Consider the following 22,314-nt stretch of genomic DNA (forward strand, 5'->3'; position numbering starts at 1 on the left):
TGAAATTTAAAAAAACACGCTTAGCTTGATATGCAAATCATTGTCAGATTCGGAAACACAATGCATTAAAAGTTTATTAAAATGTTATAAAAGTTATATAACTTTTTTATTTCAGTATACATACTTTATGCGATATGGAAAATGAATTTGTTATTAACTGGAATAAAACACGCTTTGTGTTTGAATTTCAATTGAAATTGAAACACTTGAAAAACATGCCTTTTCATAGTTTTTCCGCCCTGCGGTTATTCCATTACGAACTGTAAAAGTGCGCACAGTATTTGTATGTGTATATATATATATATTTTCTACGTAATATCGTTATGGTCATTATGTGGTAGACACTTTAATCGATAGTAAACATGAAAAGGCAGTGTGCCTCGACGAGATTGTAATGCCCATCACTTCCTCGGCTTCAGACCATTATTGCACTTACATTTTTATCGTGCCGCAGCAAACACGACGTGCTTTCCTTTTCCGTATTTATATAAATAAATGCTATAAAGGGGTGCACCGGCTCCTCTGGGAAGTCGTTACGTTATAGTAGCCGTTATGTAACGATGCTTTATGTTTACACTTTTTCGGTTCAAAAAACATTTGCGCTTATTTGCAATATGAACAATATTACATTGAAACACTTAAGAATAAAATATATATTTATGTTCTTACAAATATCTTTTTCAAGTGGATTTAACTTAATATCGATAGTTATACGAAAATTACACAATTTAAAGAAACTTTTTTAACAGAAACCATTTGTGATATTATATAATTATTGCAATTTATTATATAAAATGTATTTCACCTTTTTTGTTAGCGTATACATTCAAATAATGTTAAGAATTGGATTATTGTCAATCTAGCTAGAAATTAGTTCAATAATTATAATATTTACTTAATTTTATGTAAAAAAAGAATAAAATTACAAAAAAATAAATTTAAATTTTGTGATAACCAAAAAAAAGTGAATAAAATTAATTATTGATATTTGTACATAAATTCTTATTACATAATTACTTATAGATTTTTGAGACATTTGATAAAATAATTCTTATATTATTATGTAGCAATAATTTTGATATTGTTCTATTTTTCTCAAATAAATAATATTATTTTTTTTTAATAAATTAACTATTTACAAACTTCCAAATGCTGGCAAAGAGCAAATAGTTTTGAAATTAACAAAATTTCCCATTGAAAACCTTACCTTACCTAATATAATATAAATAAATATTAATTTTCACAACAATAATTGACAATACATAAAAACAATAATTGACTTTTTCTATTTTTCATGTCTTTTATACGTTTGTTAATGTTATAATATTTGCATAAATTTTATTGAAATTAATAGTGTTAAAACAATAAAATTTGTATATATTCGACATATTTTATAAGAAAATAATAAAAATTTTGAGATTATTGAAAAATAGCTTTATATGGTATTTAAAACCCGCTTTGTCAGGACATAACAGCTGAAAAGTCTTAACTAATCTTTATATGGGCATGAAAATGCCTTAAATATCTCACGATGAATCACGAACGTTAAACAAATCTTAATATGGTTTCCAAAACGCGCCTCATCAACGTCATGATGAGTCAGTGCTTGCTGCGAATCGAAAACGTTTGAACAATCCTTATATGGTTATGAAAAACCTTTACTATGTGACGTACAATGAATCAGCTGTTTTCCAAATCTCCGAAGAAACAAAACTTAATCTACTTAAACTTATTTAAGAACATATCCCCCAATTTACACAGGAAAACGTGTAAATAGAAATTGTAACTTTTTGAATGTAAAACCGTGTAAATCGAAAAGTATGCAAAAAAAACGCAATATTTTGTTGTTTATTATCTATTCAAACACAAATATTGAAAAGCAAAAAAAAATGTTCCTTTGATCTCCAGTTTATTTTCAACATTTATTTTTTTTAACTTAAAAATGAATTAAGAAGAAAACGCGTAAAGAAATTACCGTTTAAACGTGTATATTTAATTGATTTCATATATAAACATACATACATGTACGCTTATCTTAAAATATTTCCTAATAATAATAATTAATTTGCAACAAACTTCATCAATCATCATGATAATCATAGTCATCACCCTCATCTAATCACCAATGGGATTCCATTGCAGTGTACATTGGATCGGTGTCTATACTTGAGATTGCAGAACTGTTCTGGTCTAATTAATTATTAATTGGGGTCCTGCTAAGTTCGTCGAGCTAAGTTTCAATTAGTATTAATTAATTCCGATCTTAATTCGATCTATGCATCTATCGACTGGCAAATCGGAAACACAGGAAGCAATTTAGATACATCTGCAGAAACTACTAGCACTTTTATAACATATACCGAAATTGACATTTCTACAATTTTTACCTCGATTAATATTTACACAAAACTTACACGAAAACTAAAATAAATATATGAGAATTAATGTAATTCATAACATCTTTATATAATAATAACATTTTACTAATTGTTTTAATTAGTTTATTTTTAGACAATTAGTGATTTTTTTTTAATATGTTATTATTATTAATTTTATTGAATGTTTGATGTTAAAAATACAAAAAAATACTGTTCTGAAAATATTTTTTTCATTTTCTTTATCTATTAATTTAATTTAATATAAGTTATGTACATTTTTTGTAGTTTAAATATAATTCTAAACAAATTTACTCTAATTATATAATATTCTTTTATACTTTATAAGGCCTGGGTAAATGCGACTCTTATGATAAAAAAAATTGCGGCTCCCTAGACTTTCTTTTACAAGCAAGTGAAATTAATCTAATAAAAATACTGAATTTATAATAATTACATAAAGTTTATTATAAATTCTAAAAATATTATCTTAATAATCTGAAATCATATTCTCGATATTCAATACTTTTTAAGTTTAATGAATTTCATTCGCATTCTTTCTTTCATTTTTTTTAATTAAGAATTTAATAATTAAGTATTACACATATTGGTAAAGCCCTTTGTATGCTGTTTTGTAATAATTTTTGTAATAATTTTTGTATTATTATATTCTTCTAATTATTTATATAATTGTGTCATTAAATTGAGAATTAATGTATTTTATTTATTATTTTTAATAACTTTAATTGAAAGAAATGTAGTAATTAACTTTGTGACAGTTGAATCATTTTCCAATTTGAATTTCTTTTAAAAACAGGCTATAATAAGCTTACATTGTATAATAAGTGAATTATAGTGATTTACATTACAAAAACTGATCAATTTTCATATATATTTAGTAACAACATTATTTTATACAATTTTTCTTCTCGTTACAACATAAAAAAATGACCTATACAAAGTGACAAGTATTGAATGTAGGTTTATACTCACTTGTTGTTTTCAATTGCAAAAAAAAGTAATTTTTGAATACAATTTAAAGATCACATTAAACTACCTACAAGTATTTAGGTTTTTTGTTTTATCTATATTTAGGTAACAACAAATTAAAACTTAAGTTATGTTCGGAAGTATACTCGATGCGTTCTATTAATTATGTAATTAATTGATTCGGTTTTAATTAAATAAAATATGTCGGCCTATATTGGTAATGTCGGATATCTGGCTCTGCGGTTTTCGTCAAGGCATTCCAGACAGCAATTAAATATTTGCAGATAAAATGTTGAGTATCGACCCGGCGCATCCACCATTCCTGGCCGCACCGCCTATAGCCATTCATGAATTATGTAACAAACCCCGCATCCATACATACCCCTACACCAACCTACACATATACACAAATATATATACACATACTTCACACACACATAAATATATGTATATAATACAAGCAAACTCCTCTCCAATATCGAATTATGTATTATGTCCGAAATCATGTATGTGTATTTTCCGAATATAAAATAAAATTGCGCACATTAATCATATACAAACTAATTGATTTCATGGGATTATAAAATTATCATCGAATCGTCGCATGTCCCTAATTCGTTTTAATCTTTTATCAACACATGCATCCCCACATCGGACCGTGTTCATTGTTGTATATAATTTACATCGGACACCTAAGTAATCAAAATGTGTGTTTCCATATATCCCGTAAATTTCAACCACTATTTCAGTATGTTTCATATAATATTAATTATTTGTACTATAATATCTCACACAGTGCGGTTTCGATCTTAATAGTCCGGTTTAAAAATTTCAAAACGGAATCAACAAGATAAATTCTAAAAAAAATATTTTGTACACAGAATGAATAGGTTTTCTTTTATACTGATTAGTCTCTGTTTGTGCAATTTATTTAAATGCAGTAAGAGATAAGATAAGATCAATACTTAACAAATTCACTATTCACTATTATCAATTAATTATTAAATTTATAACTAAAGTTGAAAATGCAATTTTACTTAACCCATTTTTGCACACTGTGTCCAAGAAGGTACAGCAGTATTTATTGCATTTTCAGCAATCTAGTGAAAAGTAGCTAAAACTTGTAGTTTGTTTTTTAATATATAGAATTATATAACATAACCATAAAAGATATCTCCCGTGTAAATTATCGTGGCGGATATATTCGCCGCTCGTCCTAAAATGTATAATAATGATTATGTAAGCTTAATTCTTAACAAATTCTATATTTATAAATTACTTAACACAGTTGTAAATGCAATTTCACTTAATATGTTATCAATTAACTTTAATAAATCTATCATAAAAATATCATAAAAGTTGTAAATAAATTAAAAGCTGTTGAAATATCAAATAAATGCGAACATAAAAGTACAAAACGCAAAACCTATTTGAAACGATGGGAGGAAAAAAAGTGCACGAGATTTTTATTTCGTGCGGCGTGTTTGGTAAAGTTCAGCTGATAATGTTTTTTTTACTATCAAGCACCTTTTCGGATTTTACGAGCGATTTGCATGCGTTCAGTTTATTTGGAACAGTAAACACGAACCGACGCGCGTCGTTCAATACTTAATTAATTTTCAAGCTTACTTTTCGCGGTAATTAAGTAAAATAACACAATACGTTTCGATTTTTAGTGATGTAAAGTCTTTCATTCATACAAATTTATTATTAGTTAAAATAAAATTAATATTTATTAGAAATAGGTGAGTTAATAATTACGTAACACAATTTCATTTTCTCAATTTACTGTACAATTTAATTAAATGTGATTCATAAAATTATATAATTTGTACATAGTTATGAAATTAATTCAGCATAATGAAATCCTTAGATTCTACCTTAATATTTTAATGATTATACACAATTATTCTTATAAATATATACAAATTACCATTTTTACCAGCGGATTAAGACTTATATTTCGAAGGTAATAAAATATTCTTTTCTAAAAATATATTAATTTTCAATGCATATTAAAAAATGTAAATGTAACGTTCTTTTATGCAATTTAAACTATAATTAAAGTTATTTCTTAGAAATTTAAATAAGGGGTTTAGACTTTAAACTTCCTTTAAAATGCATAAGTGTAATGTAATACTTACGGAATAATTTACTTTTTTTTGTAAATGCTGCAGTAATTATAGAGATTACGCAAATACCATATACACAACGCAATACTTTATAAGTTAGTAAAAAAATACGTTTATGTTCCATAAAAAAAATCAGATTTATATTTTTGCACACTGTGCCCAAGAAGCTACAGCATTATTTATTGCATTTTCAGCAATCTAGTGAGAAGTAGCTAAAACTACTAAAATAAAAGTGAGATATCTCCTGTGTATATTATGGTGGCGGATATATTCGCCGCTCGTCCTAAAATGTATAATAATGATTATGTAAGCTTAATTTTTAACAAATTATATATTTATAAATTACTTAACACAGTTGTAAATGCAATTTTACTTAATATGTTACCAATTAACTTTAATAAATCTATACTTGTAAATAAAAAAAATACTTTTATGTTCTATACAAGATTCAGATTTCTATTCTATTAGATTTCCAATTTCTATTTTGCATTTCGTGAAGATATTGACGAAAAGAACAAAGAGTAAAATTCCGTTTTTACATAGAAAAATCGACTTAAATTGCGACGATAATAAAATATTCTTTTCTTACGTTAAAACGTATTTAAAGCGATGATAGCATAAAATTATGAAAAAAGTAAGTAAAATTAAAAAAAAATCGAATGTTTATTTCTTCTATGTACATTTTTTCTATAAATTGTTTTAAAAAATTTATGGTTTTATATGATATTTAATAAATTCTGTTGCAGTTGACAATTTTATGAAGAATTATAAATGCACATAATTAACAAAAAAATAATTGTATATAATAAAAGTGTAATTAAAATTAATAATATTGTTTAAACTTGGTAAATCTTTAAATGAACCTAAGAATCTTTAAGTTTTAATTAGTCTGCTTCCTTTTCTTTTTCTTTAAATTATATTGAAAACTACAATTTCACCTTTGTCAAAGGAATTTATTTTTAAAGAAAGAAATAATTATATTCTATTTATATAAATATTACAGTATTTTAAGAATTCATGAACATAAACGTCGTTGCCAATAATCAAACCTTTGTTCTTAAAATATAATCTAATTACAAGAGACAAACACACCTAATAATAAGATTTTATTTTAAGATTTCCCATGACCTTTTCTACATTGACACTACTTTCTTAATAAATATCTAAATAATAATAGAAAATTTAATAATGTAATTAAACTGTATTGTTAGATTATTTAGATTAAGCTATACTTCGCATAATCCTGTTTCACTATAAGTTTTTAAAAGTTAGTACAAAAACTTACTTTTTATACATAAACTATTGTTTCTTTTTTCTTTCATGTTTCTTTGTATACGGGTTTAAAGTCCTCGATTAGTCCGGTTTCAAACAATCCGTGATATAAGCAGAACTGATTACCCAAACTGTCACATCAAACAGTTCAACTTAATACTGGCGAGTATAAATAAAGGTTTGGGCAAATGGACATATCATAGAACATTGCTGGTTGAAATGCAATCTAAATCAATAATAGAAATAAACGCAGATAGAAAACGATTAACATTGCCAAGAAAGGAGGAGCATATAAATAAAATTTTGAATTAAGGATAATTATAGTAAAAACATTTAGTGTAGAATGAAATCATTTACACAAATTAGATAATCATGTAAATATTTCACAAAATATTTCAATTAAGGAAAAACATTTGGAAATAAATTATTGTTAATTGTAAACCGAAATCAAAATAAGTAAATAAGTTGTATATCAAGTACATTAAATATTTCAATAATTTAGAAAATGAAGAGAATAAACACAAGGTACACCGTTTTATCTAATAATATCTTATTATTTTAAGACTCAGAAATAAAGAAAAGATAATCAGATTTAAACAAAATTTATGCTTTACTAATTAGATAAATCTTAAAAATATTGTAAGATTCATATTCAAATTGTCTTGTCTACTTTTTCATAAAAAAAATATTACAGATTACATAAACAGAAATTTGATATTTCTTTTAAAATTATAAAGAAATAAACTTAATAACATTTTATTTATATGTTGATAATTAAACATCTAATAAAGGAACGTTATGTACTGCGGCAGAAAAAATCAGTGGTCAATAGCCCTTTTTATTTTTATGTAACTTATATAACAAATATTATTATATAAAGCAATAGTATCTATTGAACAATATTTCAATTTCCGTAATCCTTGAATTTATAGAATAAAAATAAAGATATTTTTAAATTGCCACGCCTTTTTTTTCTGTCCAAAAATAGAATCTATATGTAAAGTTTGAATAAAACTGAATGAACTCAATAAGATTAAATAATCTTTGAACAAAACAACCTGACAAGTATTGATCTGAGTTGAAAACCGCGGATTAGCATTGAATCCAATACATCTTGAAAAGTCAAGAAACTGTGGTATTATCCAACAGAGATAGAGATGAACGATCAATGGCATTCGTCGAATATCGAGTTTTCCATTACACACTAGGCGTTTAATGGAATGCAAATTGGAGAGTTCGAGCCGGCAATTATCATAAGCGCCGCCATCCCTGCTGTTCCACAGCCCCTTTCTAGAAAAGGGACGGACGGAGAACAAGCTTAGCTTTCGCGAAACAATTTTCTGGCCAACAAAGAAAAGCCTTGTATCGATTGTTTCAGGCTGTTCGAGGAGATCGCGCGCGTCCCGCAGCTGGGTGTGGGTGGGCGTAACCCGCAGTGGGCAAACATTCGATTCCGAAATCTCTCCAACTAGCTAGATGGAGCAGGTTATATAACTCTCAGGATTGTAAAAATCCACAAGCGAATCTTCAATTCAATGTCAACTCCGACGCTTTTGTATGCAGTAAATTAGCGCATATAATGGTGAGGAATGACACACGGGGGGTGGGTTGTGCTGTTGGTGGCGGTGGTGGAATGAGGCTTCGGGTGGGGTTTTTGGCGAGGTTTATAACCGCATTTGGGCGTAGGTTTTAGTGAATGGACTTTGGATGGCGGGCGTGGCGGTTGAGCGTCTCGGCGCCGGCGTCGCCGAAACGCACACTCGACCCACTAATCATACATTAACTCAAGAAATAAAACTCAGGGTCAACATCCCAAAAAGAAAGAGAAAGATCTCGCTTTTCTTTGCGGAAAAAAAATAAAGAGAGATAGATAGAGATGGAATACAGGGAGGAACGCTCCAAGATTTACTAAATTAAAGTAATCAAGAACACTTCTTCTGGAACTAAATTTTAATTACTTAATCTTTTGGAAGAAGCGGTTTCCTCCTTCGAAGCAAGAAGAAGAACAAAAACATGATGTACACTTTGGCCGAGTTGAAAGTATTATTTGTCTTAATACGCTATAACACTAATTACTGTCCAAAGTAACAGTATTTAATGGCACGTAAGTTAACTTTTGAAATATACGTATTTTCTTTTTTAGAAAATAACTCAGCTTTAATTAACATTTTATAAATATAATATTAACAATATTTCTTGAAAAAAAAATTATAATTAAACAAATAAAATCAAATCAGTAAAATATATCTAGATAGACATTTAAATTAAAAATATTCAACAAAAAGATATTACAGCAATAACGCGCATAGTTCTGCTTCAATCAGTACGGTTTTATAATATAACAGTTTCTGTCTTAACAGAAAAATAATAACAAGTTTAAATTGCAAATCTCTAAAGTCTAGACAATGTTTTTTGGTTTTGGGTAGACCCGCTAGTTATCTGATATTTATTTTTTGTAAATTTATTATTTATATTGGGACATCTTTATAATTGTTATTTATGTTTGCTCTGAGACTGCGCGTATACTTGTAAGAAGATGGTACTGGTATATCATTATGGTTTTTACATGTTCAAAATGTACTGCGACCACAAAGCGAATGCCTACATTCTACAACTTACACAATTTTATAAACATATATAATAAATTTTTTACTTCATAGTTACTTTTATAAATAATGTATATGTCTTTATATTATAAGATTGTATAATGTAAGTAAATAGGTTCAGTCAGTGTATGTTGAGATCTACTATCGTGGACCCCCATTTTCATTTCATGGACCCCCAATTTTTTTTTCCGCTGACGTAGACCATTTGCGGGTTGTCATAGACCCCTGGAGGTCGATATAGACCACTTTCGAAATCACTGCTCTAGACTATTAAAAATATTGTATAAACAATAGATACCAAAAATAATATCGAAGTTTATTTTTGGTGTAGAGACAATATTTTTCCATGTTTCTAAAAATATATCATAAATAGTTTAGAACGTTATAAAAGAGATTATATATTAAATATATATTCTATAATATATACATATAATTACGTAATGAACGCAGTACATTAATTATAATAGCTAAATTAAATTTTGCTGAAAATCAATTAATTTGGATAATTCAATGAATTACTTTGTATTTAAATACTGTCGATTTTGTTTTTTACATATCAAACCCATAATGCAGCCTGTATTAAGCATATTAAATCCAACAACAATACCTAGCATAGTGCGGGTAATCGGTTCCGTCATTATCCTGTTTGAAACCGGATTAAGCGAAGAACTAAGTAAATACAAAAATAAAGTCCCTACTTGTGCGGTAAAGTAAACCGATCATTCCTTGCAAAAAATATTAGAATTGATACCATATTCATTATCCGTGTAACATAAATATATTGGAATTTGCCATGTCATGTTGTGTTTATTTTGGTTTAAAAAGTGAAAAAAATCTCCAACTTCTGATTTATATATAAAACAATAATAATTTTGTGTACTATTTTTTTGGTATTTATTTTCATTTTGACCAATTAAAATTTTGTTTATTTTGAAATTTTTAAACCGGACTATAGTAAATTCGGTTTGATCGAAGCCGCACAATTTCAGATATTGATTAGGATTTTAACAACCGATTTTCGAATATCTACAAAACCGGTTTAAACTGGTTTTCAAATTTACACAAAAAATAGAGAAAAATAATTTTTATAACTAATATTATATTGCTTATTTTCTGTTTATTTTCAGAAATATAAGATACTCATTTACTACCAAGCTGGGTATAATCGTCTTTAGAGCATTAAACAATCAACTAAATTATTTGTTTTTTTTTAGCAGATTGAGGCAGGCCAATCTTGATAATTTTTGTCCAAAATCTTAATGATTTAACTTTTTTAAACCAGTGAAAGAAGTAAGCTAAATGTCTTTATCTAAACTCTATGGATTTAGTTAATTAATTAGGAACCTTATTAAACTAAAACCTTAAAACTCATTTCAATTTTCATTTGTTTCAATTCAAGTAATAGACACGATTTTGTATCAACATTTTTATGTTCTTACGTAAATAATTAAAATAATTCATTGTTTTATATATTTAAGTCTAGTCTCACAAACCGGTTTTTAGTTGGAAATCGGCTTTTAAAAACCGACAAACCCCTATTATTGTTTTATATGTTTCATAAAATAATAATTATTTACAATTAATTTCTATTATGCAATAATATTTGCAGTATATATTTCACAATTAATTTTAATTAATAATTATTACATTTATTACGTTAGTTTTATTGTTGATCCAAAGATTGATTCGAGGTATAAACCAAACTTAGGAAATAATTGTATATGTAAGTAATCCTACAACATCAAGTCGCTTCTTTTCCCTGAGCAGCAGATCATTAGCAGATAGACATTGATTTATGTTAGTTTAGTTCAATTAAGCCGACCTATCCATCTTCGGTACTTTTTTCCTCTAATCATTTAATGACCACAAAAACGAGCTTCTGCAAGAGAATTTGTATCACCATGATATAAGTATACAAGAGAAAGCCCATACAATATTTCAGCTATATCAACATATTTTTCAAGCAAAACTTTCTTATATCTATTTTTTGTATGTTCATACAAAAACTTTCTTTTATATATTAATAAAGGGCGACTAATAACCGAATGGTTAAATCGCCCTACCCACGAGCTAGTGCAAACCAACAAATTAAAATCAAATCATCATAATGTTAACTATCCACCGGAAAAGATTATCCACTTAATGTCAACCGCGATCTTAAATTTACTCAATGTTCACATTGATGTATTGATAATTCTTTCCGTCACAAAATATGAACCAATAAAGATTTGTAAAAGAATAATTCGAAATAGTTATTAACTTGAATTAATTGTAATTATTGAAATATTTTAAATTGAAATAATTAATGAAATTTAAATAAATAATTTTGATTAATTGAAATTTGAAAAAAAAAAATTAAGTTATATGTAGTATAAATTACAAAGAAAACTAATAAAACGACTAAAACAAATTCTCAAAATTATTAATTACATCAACATATTTCTGTTTATTTCAGTTAAATTCCTTTAAAATAAAATTTCCAAATAAAAGATATTTTTAATTGAAAGTTTAAAAGATAAATTTGTTACAATTACTAAAATATTACTTTTTATATGAATGTAAATTAATTAAATCAATACATCATTAAAACATGTAATACATAAATGCAATTATATAAACAAATTATATTTGTTTAATTATTAATTAGATTTTGTAATGCGCAATTAATTAATTAATTAATTATTTAATTAATTAAAACCGAAGTAAAAATTGTGATACACGCAGGATTGTGTAGCAAGGACAATACGAGAATGGTAGTATTTTCCGTTTCCGTTAATTTTTAATTCATTTACAGCCGATGGAAACAAACTCTGCGAGTTTCGTCGAATGAATGGTTTTGTAGGGTGGTTTTGGTATGAGAAGAGGGGAGAGAGTTGGTTGCTGTATATTCAAATGTTTGGCGTTTAGTTTATAATCGGGGCTCGTGTCCTAGGAGTCAGCCCTTCTGGTGGGAAAGGCTGCGATGACACCCGAATTAGGGAGCGAGCGAGATACATGAGCCGCGCATACAAATTATCCTTTCTATATCCTACTAAAACCCCCGCAACCGCCCCTCCCGGAAGGAACGTGCCCTGTAATGACAATCAGGGATTTACTATTAATTTAATTTACGGTACGAGAACTCTTCCGTTCTACATAAAATTTATGCAAACAAAAACATCAGAATATATTCTTTTATAATGAATTACATTAATCGCATGATAATTTAGTTTAATCTCAATAAGTTGACAGTAAATTTGTACTATCAACTTACATTAAATTTACCTACTTCGTAGGATAATTTTTTTTAGCAATTTTTTGAAATTATTCAAATTTAATTTGATCATAATTAAGTAAATACAAAGTAAATACAGTATTATAAAGAAATGTTAAAATAACTTCATTTTTAGTTATATAAAAGATACATTTCCTTGTGGAATACACACTTAAAACTTTCTATTGTTCAGATAAGATTTTATTATAAATTGAACTTCTATAAATATTATACTTAATTTAATAAACATTAAACAAATTTCAAATTTCTGTATTTTTCATTTAAATTACATTTTTTAAGACTTTTGATAAATAATATACATGTAAATATTTGAAGGTGCGTACACACTACTCAATATTTGTCAACTGTTTTTGAACAAAGTGATGATAGTAAATATGAAATTACAAATGCATTTGTAGTGATTGCATTGGTTGTTTATTAGTTATGTGTACCATAATTACTTTCTGATTACTTTTCTAAGTACAAGTAGTTTTACAAGTTGCAAGAAATTTTGTACACACTATGCATTACTTCACTAGTATCACATATTAAGTACTAGTATTACTAGTGAAGTGAATTAAGTACTGCATTAACACATTTAATTAAATTATACTTAAAATGCGTACACACTTTTCAATATTTGTCAACTGTCTTGCATTTGAATAAAGTGATAACAGTAAAACTGATATACTACCTGAATTAGTAGTGATTACATTCCATACTTAACAAAATTGTTTATTAGTCATGTGTACCAGCTTAAATAATTACTTTCTAACTATTTTTTTAATACAAGTAGTTTTAAAAGTTGTAATAATATCTTGTATACATTACACCCTTCTTCGCAAGTTACTTGACAAGTATTAAATATTAAGTACTGCTCTGGCTGCTACTTTTTTGTCAAATTGTTTCTTAGTCATTTGTACCAACTTAAATAATTAGTTTCTAATTACTTTTCTGAGTATAAGTATTCTCACATATTGTATACATTGATTCACACAAGTTACTTAACAAGTATAACATATTAAGTATTTTTATAATTAACACCTTTACTTCAATTATACATAATATTATATAGATCATTTTTATTTAAAACAATACTGCAAATATTTTAAAGTACGTACACATTACTCAATATCTGAAAAATGAAATAATAATTACTAAATACTTCTAAGTACTTAACTTTTATTTTATATAAAATTTTGCATGTGTCTTAAACTATTCTATTCTATGTACAAGTAGCTTTATAAGTTGTAAGAACATCTTTTATACACTATGCATTACTTTACAAGTAACTTGACACATATCACATATTTGATTAAAGTGATTTTAATTCAAATTTTCAGCATTCATTTTCTAATTTAAAAAATGAAAATGCATATATACATTAACAAAAGACAATAATATTCGAATGCAGTCAAACTTGAAAACTGACAATCCAACCGTAATTAAATACAATTCAGTGTGGAATTCAAAACCATTAATTATACAGCGTAGCGTCAAGCGGAACAATTAAAAATTAACTGCAATTATATACAAAGTTCGTCAGCGCAATTGCAAACACGCACGTGGATTGCACAATTGAATTCACAATGTGTAATGTTCGAAAAAAAAAACTTTGGCACGCAGAGATACAAACTAAAAACCTCTACAATTGGAAATTAATTCGTTGGATAATACGTGTATTCGAGCCTAGATGGCGCTTAAACCAATAGAACAAAGTAATTTTGTTTTTGCTTTTTTTCAATATCCGCATAAATGTAAATAAATGTTGGCTAACTGTCGAAAATACAATATACATAAATTTTATAAAAAAAAATATATAAATAGTTGCGTGTATAAAATCAATCGACAACGAATTCTCTTTCAGTCTATATATTCAAATAACTTGTACCAAATAAACAAACAGAAATAAAAGTATATAACACGTACTAGATTAAATTCAATTTGTATATATTGCATATAGAGTTTTTGGACAAATATTTGAAATATCGTGGTTTATGTTTCATTCATTTGTGACATTTTTTATCGATATATTTTTGCTAGATTGGTTTGTTTTTTCGTCGAAAAATAACTGTAGCATTTAATTTCAGGGATTATTGAGTCCATATTCGTTTGATTTATGGGGGCTATATAGCAATAAGAAGATTACGTTTATTTATTTATTTTTTAACATCAAAAAATTGTTCGATTTTCATTCATCTCTAATTGAACATTGCACGACGAGAAATTAAATAGGGGCGGATGTGCAAACAGGATGGAACAGTGTAATGGAAATGATGATCAAGGGATGGTAACATTACTGCAAGTTAGTCGAGTGAAACACGTCGGTTTCAAGTTGCCTTCAATGCAACATCGAAAGTATCGGAGAAACTTGATCTAACGTAGTACTAGTCAATATTGGACCGCTCCAGAAGTTGTTCCTGTTTCAATATTGAACGTTCTAGTCTATTTGTTTACCATCTCTTACATACATATCATATCCAGACCGTCGCGATTGATCAGACAAAAAGACAAACTCAAATCTGTGTACAGAATATGTACACAAACATCAGAGTATGTGTGGAAATTGAAATACTTTACAAGATATTAAATCCTCATAACTTCCATAAGAAATGTTTATGTACAAAATGATATTTTATTTTTCAGTATTTGATTTTGAATATTGATTTTATTAATATATTTCAAAAGATTTCAAAATTCTTATAAATTTCATGAAAAAATGAAGACAAACAAAAAATTTGTAATAATATAACATTATATGAATTTTCTTCAGTACATGTTATTTCATTTTGTATATTGATTTTATTAAAATATTTCACAATATTTCAAATGCTTATACAGTTTTTTTTTTTTTCAAAAAGTATTTTTTTTTGTAGATAATTACTTGATTTTGCATATTGACTTATTTATTAAGATTTCAAATGCTTATAACTTCCATGAAGAATTAAATACAAACAATAAATTTGTAAAAAAAGTAACACTTCATATTTTTTTTATTTTCTATAAGATTAATGAAAAAAGTTGCAATTTACATTCACTTACCATATCGTCAGTGTCGGGAACAAGGGCGGGAGGTGAATGATAAGCCCAAACCTCCTATTTCACCTGAAACAAAAATTTTGATTAGTATAAATTATTTTATTCATAATTTATTTACACAATGAATATTTATAAATTTTTATGATATTTTGATGAATGTATATTAAAATCCAAGGTCACATTTTGAATAATCAATTGATTAATATAATTTCTTTCATAAACTATACGTATATAAATCCGGATATGAACTAGGTATTACTTGCCAAGTATCTTATACACATATTTGGAAAATAGATAATGCAAATACAGTATTGTAATACCTCGCTTAGTGTGGCTACGATCAGTCCAGATTCACTATGGTCCGGATTAAAAAAAAAAACAAAATAATCTAATTCTTGGGTGAAATAAAAATAAATTCAAAAAAATAAAACACAAAATTATTTTTTATATATAACTGATCTTTTTTTGGCTTCAAGTTTTTCAGTCAAATCTCTTTAAAGTGTTAAACAATCCGAAATATAAGTTTCAATTATTAAAAATTTAAAAATAATTTCTAAATTTAGACCGGTGCCTGAATTGGACCACTATTACAACTTGAAAACTATATAGTATTTGCACTATATAATAAACAAGAGAAGTTGTCAAGTTTCTCGATTAATTCAGTTTTAAACAGTCTCGATTATAGATAGAAATTGTTTAAAATGAAAAGAGAATTGCTTTAGACTGGTGTCTGAATTGGACCACTATTACAACTTAACCAGTATATAGTATTTTCACTATAGATCTTCAAGAGAAGTTGTCTAGTTTCTTGATTAATTCAGTTTCAAACAGCCCGGATTATAGATAGAAATTATCTAATCCGAGAATTGCTGAATTTAGACCGGTCCCTAAATTGGACCACTATTCAAACTTGTCCAGTATATAGTATTTGCAATACATAGTAAACATAGTAAATAAGAGAAGTTATCTAGCTCCTCGATTAGTCCAGTTTCAAACAGTCCGGTTTATAAATAGAAAGTAAATAAAATTAAAAGAGAATTGCTAAATTTAGACATCTGCCTAAATTGGACCTCTATTACAATTTCACCAGTATTTATACTATATGGTAAACAAGAGTTGTTGTCCTGTGGTAAAGTTGACTGATGCAATCACTTTGATAATAGACCGCTTCGTGAATTATGTTTGTGAACTAGCTATTGTTTCCCGACAGTTAGCAATTAATTATTTTAGTGCAAACCTGACAATTCTTAGATTGTTTTAGAGTAAGTATAAAATATGACTTAATATCATCACGAAACTGGAAATATGAACAATTATTCTCTCCAAAATAAACATATAGAAGTAAGAGTTACTTAAAACTATGTCAAATATTTAGTATTTTCTATTAGAAATGTATGTTTTTAATTAAATTATTTTTAATTATAATAATTAATAGTCACTTTCAATGTGATTTTTACTATCATCATTTTTTTGCCTAAATTTCTCATTTATTATTATAGATAAAGTAATTTAAAAAAATCAACGTAAGTCGAGGTATTAAATGAATATAAAAAAAGAGCTTTCACCTTTTAAATCTATAAATGTCCGTTACAACATTTTTAATGCATCGCTTTTTCTCTACCCCTTTGACTTGCACATACACATTTTTATAGACATATATACATATATATTTTTAATTTAATTTTATTTCATACCGGTGCGGTTACAGTATGTACGGCGCAGGCTTAATTAATCGTCGCTAAAGTTAAAAGTCCATCAGAGTCGAGGGTGACTGATGAGCGATGCTTTCAGCTATTCATGTACGTATTAAAATGTACGCCAATTCAAATATGTCAGCTCCACATTTGCTACTTACAGAAATTAATATACACGTCCGTCAGCGTTTCTCGAAAATTATTGAAGCCACCAACCCTCCTCAAAACTTGCTCAACAACTGCTTTAACCGAAATTTCAACACCCGAAAATCAAATCATACTTTTAATACCACAACATTTCCAATTAATAATATATGTTTTCATAAATTTTAGACATTTCGTTAATAATTTCGTTATCATGAAGCCATTTGTTAATACATGTTTTACTAATACTTTTACTATTTTATTATGATAAACATTTTTGTAAATTCAAAAATTCAAGACCCCCAAATAATGTTAGTTGAGACTCTAAAATCAGAATGCACTCACATGTTTTTAAGTCGCATTGTGGACCTCATTTCATATTTAAGAATTACAATACCTCGAATAGTGCGGATTCGTATATTTAGTTCCTCGATTAATTCGGTTTTCAACAGTCCGAGATATTGGTAGAACCGATTACCCGCACTATGCAAGGTTTTACTTCTTATATTACTTCTTTTTTCTTAAAAGTATTCACCCTCTACTTAACGTCAACGTGTGAACACCAAAATACGAACGGACTTATGTAACAACCCAATAGTAATTCTGTACAGATATATTTTTAACTTTACGTATTTTCTGGTTTTAAGATCTAAAAAATCATCCTCTTTATATCGATTCTACAGTCAAATCATATACGGAACTTAACATTTGTGAAATGATATAAATTACATTAAATTAAATATTGGAATATTTTCTGATGTTACCACTGTTTAGCACATATATTTATAAAAATACAGGTGACCCGACAACAGCGCGCAGAACAAAAGAGCACAGACGAAAGCACGTAGTAAAACAACCACGCACGACATTCAAGGTAGGGTTTGTATTTTAAAAATACATACAAATTCTCGTGAATTTGACGTGATTGTTTTGCTGCGCGCTTTTGTCGACGCGTTTTTGTTACGGCTCTGTAAATACAGAGTGCGGCAGAGAGACGGACTATTATGAAAATCTCATTAAATCATTCAATACTTTATTTTAAAAAAAACGTAATAATTATTGGAACAAATAGTGAATAAAATTAACCCTATCAAATTAGATTTTTATAATCTTCAGATTCTATGCCGCACTTTGTATTCAAACTTTTTCATAAAAACAAATTAAAATCTCTTAAAGGTTATACTATTTTCTAAGTGACCCCTAACCAACAATTATAATTAAATAAAAGTTTGCTTTACTACTAAATAAACTTTGTATCATTATGAATAATATGACTTCTAAAGATTATTTGCTAAAGTTTTAATAAATTTGTAATAAAAATTCATATCTAATTTTAATTAAACATGAGTTAATTATGAAAGCGATAGTGGTTTGGTCCACATATGGGGCCAATAAAAAATTGTAAATAAATTAATTAATTAAAATTTCATTTCGTAAATTCGTTTAAAATAATAAATTTATAAATCCTTGCCCATAAGTCATTCCGCCCAAATATTATTATGAATATATGCATATTAATATTTCATTAAAAGTTAATAATGCGCATGATCCACAATTTAACTTTATTGCAGAGATGGATATACGGAAGTCAAACTTGCTCGAAATACAAACGGAACGCGATATTGATTAGCGATTTGCGCAAATTCGATTTTTATTGCAGCGTTTTGTTCGCCGGAAAAGTTTTCGCCCGTGGTGCGCGCCCATATTTATGGGCGCTGGAATTTCGGTATGTAAGCAACCAGGACAGACCAGATAAGAATTTATTTGGCATATGTACGGAGGGCCCGGCCCTAAAGTAGGGATGGCAAACCATTAGCACCGTTGCCAAGTTTGGATTTCGTCTGCGCCATTCTTGTGATATAAAGTGCTTTTCAGTCATAAATATCGCCACGTGAATCGCCGCAGATCGATAAGTAGCATTGCCCAAAAAACGAACTTCACGATTTGTCTGTTAACCTCTATTTTTTTCAATGCATTATTAATGAAATTATTTCACTTAAAAGTAAGAAATTACTACATTTTATCTTAAGAACTCAATTAAGATCAATTCCTCGAATTCTGCGGGTAAACGTTTCTGACAGAATGTTTGAAACCGGACTAAGCGAAGACTTAAATCCGCATAAAGTAAACATTGTGCTCAATTAAAAATTATTTTATTTGGATATATTAAAATTATGAATGAATTCTGAATCCGCACTGATCGAAGCCGCACTATGCGACATATTGCTGTATTATTGTATAACGATTTTGTGTACTATTTTCTAAAAAAATATATTTTGTCAATTAAAAATTAGTTAATTTTCACTATAGAATCCGGACTAATTGTAGTCGCACTATCCGGATTGATCGAAATCTCACTAGTTATCGCTGTATATTTATTATAAAAATACTTTCATATAAATTGATTTTTATAAAATAAAATTGCGTGTAATCGATTTACATAATTGTGGGCAAACCGTGTGCATCTTGTATAATTTTCATTAAATTTCCATTCCATTTCCGCTTTTCCGAAGCGATTTCCAAGTGTTTCGCTAAAAATATTCTAATGGAGGATAAAGTGCCAGAATGCGAGAAGATTGTAGAAGATGAAAAAAACGGCGAAAATAATAGTAGGAAAAGAGAAAGAAGAGAGGAAGAAAAAAAGAGAGGTGGAGGAACGAGAACAGCGCATATAACATGTGACGTTGGAAATCCCGCTCTTCAGATTTCGCATGAAATATACATGGATGAAATTTGAATGGACATTCACAGTCATCGCGCGTTCACTGAAACTGAAATTCTCGAAATCCTAGTTTACTTTGCTTGAGAGAAATACGTGTATATATATACTGAGAGAGTGAGTGGGAAAGAGAATGGTAGATAGACGATGGCATTACAGAATTTACTCTAATTCTCATGTAAAACGCATTGCACAATATTGCATTCAGGATTCTTAAAACAATGGTAACATGTTCGAAGCTGCTGATTAATCTATCGTGCAGCAACAGCACCCAAACCAAATACATCGAGAATACCGTTGAAATTCACAAGATTAGAAGATTGTTTCACATGCAGTAATTACGTCTGCTTCGTTTTCATCTAAATAATAATGTTGTGAAAATACTGCTGTTCGAAACCGGACTAATCGAGGAACTAATTTTGTGTATTATTTTTTTACAAATTATTTTTATTTTGCTGAATTAAAATTGTGTTTGTTTCAAAATTTTCAAACCGGATTATAGTAAATCCGGAATAAACGAAGCCGCACTATGCGAGGTTTTTATAAAATAATTAGAATTGATTTATGCTTTCGTTATGAAAAAACATTTGATGAAACAGAAATTCCTTTATTGTAAACTAACATTAACTTCTTATTAATTCTAATCAAATATTGTCTGTTTCGTAGCAGACAATTTGAACCATTTAGCAAATATCAACCATTTTCAAAGCATTGAATTATTGAGGAGAAATCGTATAGAAAACAATTAATAATTAATTATAATAGTCTGAAAATTAATAAAGAACCTTCGTAGTTTTGGCGGTTTATGGTCAAAATTACTACAACTTTGTACGATTGTTGAATGTATGTATGTTGAATAATAAATTAAAGGAATTTATAATTGATTTGACAAAAGAAAATTTCAATAAAAATAATATTAGATTTTATTTGTTAAAAAAAAAAAGTACATTGAAATTATTTTTTTGTCAGAAAAACAATAGTCCTTAAAAACTTATAAAAAAATTAAAAATGGTTGTATACTTTGTAATAACAGTTAATAATATTTTCTTTAATTATATAAATTTGTTATAATATTGTATTTGTTTGAATAAATATTATTATTGTTAAATAAATTGGTCAAAAGGACTTCGGTCAATTGGTTAAAATAACCAATAATTGTTGATATAATTATATAATCAATTAAAATTTGTCTTAAAACCTTTAATATTATAAGAGTAAATCCGATTTTAATACTATAAATAATGTAGGGAATGAGAATAATTTGAAATTTGAATATAGCAATATTTTTTTTCTTCGCTGAAATTTTGATAACTTATATTCCTGAAATTCCGGAATCTTGTTGTTCCGTTTGGGCTTCCCGTCGCATTGAAGACCGGAAGTGTCTTCGTGTAAGATGGAAAGTGTGGATCGCAGAATGGCGCATCTCGGTATTGGTGGATCGGATCCTTGGCTTACTGCAAACAAATCATTCACGTTCAATTAAACTACAGAAAATCATCCAGATCATAGGATGAGTGTGGTGAATTAGCAAACAAGAAAAAAACACAGTATTCCGAAATCAAACGAGTCGTGAATGATGATATGGCATCATCATCCAAGCCAGGTGTGAGACGAGTAAAGTTTACTTTTAATCAAGTGAAAGAGCTGCAAGTAATTTCAGGACCGATTTCAAATTGAAAATTTCGATAAAAGGAGAATGGTTGGTGCGAGAATAGTAATTGAAATTGAATTCCAGTTTTCAACGAATCTTCGCTTCAATTTCTCTAGGTTTTCTGCATCCTTTTTTTTGCATTATATTTCATCGATATATGAAATAAAAGTTGTAACAGGGAAATTGTTACTGAAGGACAATTACAGATACAAAATTCTGTAGATTATCGTATGCAAAAGGGTGTGCTGCTAGGATAAACGCAGACCTTTACTATGGATAGAATGACTGAGTTCCTCGCGAACTATTCGCCAACTGAATTTAATTACACCTCGAGGCCCTTCCTAATACCCACGATTATCCGCAATTTTCCGCCCAGCTTCGAGCTATTTTAAAAATGTTACTTAATTAAAAAATTCCTATGATATTCGTGCATTAGCTT

At 27.8% G+C, this 22,314-nt stretch overlaps 1 protein-coding gene across 6 annotated transcripts in view; it reads right to left on the minus strand.

The window, feature by feature from the left end:
- The window catches only part of LOC108562273 (bone morphogenetic protein 1), an 86,318-nt gene that overhangs the window by 56,073 nt on the left and 7,931 nt on the right, over positions 1-22,314 (minus strand). For 5 of the 6 annotated variants that reach the window (XM_017920566.1, XM_017920564.1, XM_017920567.1 and 2 more), the window contains exon 2: positions 15,671-15,733. The gene's annotated coding sequence lies outside the window, so the exon portion shown is untranslated. Of the gene's footprint in view, positions 1-6,782; positions 6,812-15,670; positions 15,734-22,314 lie in introns of those variants that run through there. The other variant, XM_017920565.1, reaches the window with a different exon arrangement.

Source organism: Nicrophorus vespilloides, unplaced genomic scaffold (assembly GCF_001412225.1).
Source record: "Nicrophorus vespilloides isolate i.1.1-1 unplaced genomic scaffold, Nicve_v1.0, whole genome shotgun sequence".
Classification (NCBI taxonomy): Eukaryota; Metazoa; Arthropoda; class Insecta; order Coleoptera; family Silphidae; genus Nicrophorus; species Nicrophorus vespilloides.